Source organism: Nanorana parkeri, unplaced genomic scaffold (assembly GCF_000935625.1).
Source record: "Nanorana parkeri isolate BGI_ZX_2015 unplaced genomic scaffold, ASM93562v1 scaffold3802, whole genome shotgun sequence".
Classification (NCBI taxonomy): domain Eukaryota; kingdom Metazoa; phylum Chordata; class Amphibia; order Anura; family Dicroglossidae; genus Nanorana; species Nanorana parkeri.
In genome coordinates this window covers 15742-18182 of record NW_017310070.1, presented here as the reverse complement: position 1 = coordinate 18182, position 2441 = coordinate 15742, and positions in this window count along the sequence as shown.

Below are 2441 nucleotides of genomic sequence, written 5' to 3'. Positions count from 1 at the left end.
AAAAAAAAGTCAGGAAAAAAAAAAAAAAAAAAAAAACAGAAAAAACAAAGCAAAAACTGTGACCTGAATCCTGGGTAGCGCCATCTTCCTCATGTCTGCGTGCCGTGTAAGAAGGCCGGTGGGAGTTCCTGGAGGGGCGCTTCCATGGAAACAGGACCAAACCTTTGCCTGTCAGACCCAAACAAAACAACAGAGGGTGAAACCGGATAGCAGAGCCCGTGGACCACTGGTGGTCCCTGCTCATATGCTTTGTGACTTGCAAGGGCCGAAACTGAAGAAGAACGTAATGGGTAGCGGCGGCATCCTCTGGATGGGAGAACTTGACGTTGGGTTCGAGGAGCAGCATCCGCCGGGCCCGTGGGGAAGTCCAGCCAATTCGGGAGGTCAATGGGTGCCTCTTCCAACCAACGGAATAGATCAGGTAGCTGGCTATGTGAGTGGAGGGCAAACGATTGATCCCGATGTTGAATGATGAGATGTAACGGATGGCCCCATCGGTAGGAGGCACCTACCGCGCGTAGCATATCCAACAGAGGTTTCATCAGCCTGCGCATCCTCTGAGTGTGACGGGACAGGTCTGGCATCACTTGTATTGGTGCGCCATCGAAGTTCGACGTACCTTTGTTCCAGGCACTCCGCATGATCTCCTCCTTGACCGTGAAGAAATGTCCCCGGCAAAGCACATCTCTGGGTGTGTTAGAATCATGTGGGCGGAACGATTGTACCCTATGCACCCTGTCCAATTCAATGGGATCCCCAGGAGGCTTGTCCAGGAACAGGTTAAGTATAGCTGTGACTGTGGATCGCAGTTCAGGACCCAATGTCACCTCTGGTATCCCCTTCAATCTGACATTGTTGCGGCGACTACGGTTCTCCGCATCATCCTGATGTAAAAGTACAGTGGTCAGTTGTTGCTGAGTGGCTGTGTGTGCCGCTTACAGTGCTGACACCCTGGAGTGAAGAGCATCTGTGATGGTCTCTACAGCAGCCACCTTGCCATCCAGTGCCACTACTTGCTGCTTAATTTTGTGTACTTCTGCCCTTAGGGCCTGCACTATTTTAGCAGCCATAGTATCCAGGTCAGCTTTAGTGGATAGCTGAGGGAGGAGGGAGCGCCAAGTGTGTTCACTGTCTGCCCCAGTGTCATGCCCTGCAGCAGAACGATCCGGGCTCTGGGATAAATCCCCTAGCGGCATCCTGGGCGTCAGGATCGGAGAAGCCTCTCTATCTGGCCGTGAGGGAGCAGGATCAGGGGCCCCTTGGGCCGGCTTGGTCTGCCGTTTAGTGGGGGGTGGACTCACCGTGGAGAAACGGCCGGGCGCCATGTTGGAATCCGGCGCGGCCTGCGGGTGAGTCGGCGGCTGGCCGAAGTAGTGAAGCAGATCCCTTGGCTGTATCGTGGGGGACGAGCTGCGGGACCTTTTGGGCTGTGATATGTGGGGGAGAGATCACTTATAGTCCGCTGAAATGTCCGGGGAGATGAGGCTGTGCAGAGCTCCGGTCAAGTGCGGCCTCACTCCTCCATGTCCAAGCCACGCCCTTAACAGGCCCATAACATATGATCCCCTAAAATGATGTCATGTAACCCAATTGTATTTATCTTACAGTTACCTTGTGCTGTAAGCTTTCCTCTAACATTATAATAAGATCTAACTATACACTAACTACTGATCTGATCATCTTGCTAACTCTATCCCCAGACCACAAGTTTCTTACGAACCTTCCCTTTTTAAAGGATCAGTCCACATAAAAGTCATAATTTACTATATAAGCAGTCTGTTCTTTTTCTCTGGTTTTTAGTGGGGGTTGGGAGGTGCTATAACCAGGGGAATGGTGGGTGGTAAACAGTGTGATGAGAGATGATATGGTATTATGGTGGAAGGAGGTGGTGTGTGTGTGGAGGGGGCCTCTTTAATTTCTGTCAGGTGCTTTGGGGGTGACGGTTGACCAGTAAAGGTGACAGGCCTTTTAACTCTAAAGGTGAAGTGGATTGGAAGCATTTTAATACAATAGATTTGTATTGAAATGTTTTCCCAGTTTTGTTAACCAGGTAGGTAGGTACGAAAAAAAGAAAAAAACAGAACAAGAACACAGAGTAAAAATAATACACAAATAGCAATCATCATATAGTTGTTGTGGGTATCATATAATCCAATAATCGATATTACACTATTCAGTGACATATTTAAGGTGCATCTCAAACCACGTAGTGTATCATTTCTGACCAGATGTTCCATAATTATGACAATATAAGATCTAACATATTCCAGCTCAACAAGGAGCAAAATCTGGCATAGTTGTGTCAGACCATTGGGCCCTTGGGAGCCACTTCTCCTCAAATTTTGGTAATGTTCCTTCTCTATACGCTATAAGTTTTTTTGCGGTGGCAATGGAGCTTTACTATGGATAGGGTGCCGCCAGTTGAGGGGGGGATTGCATTT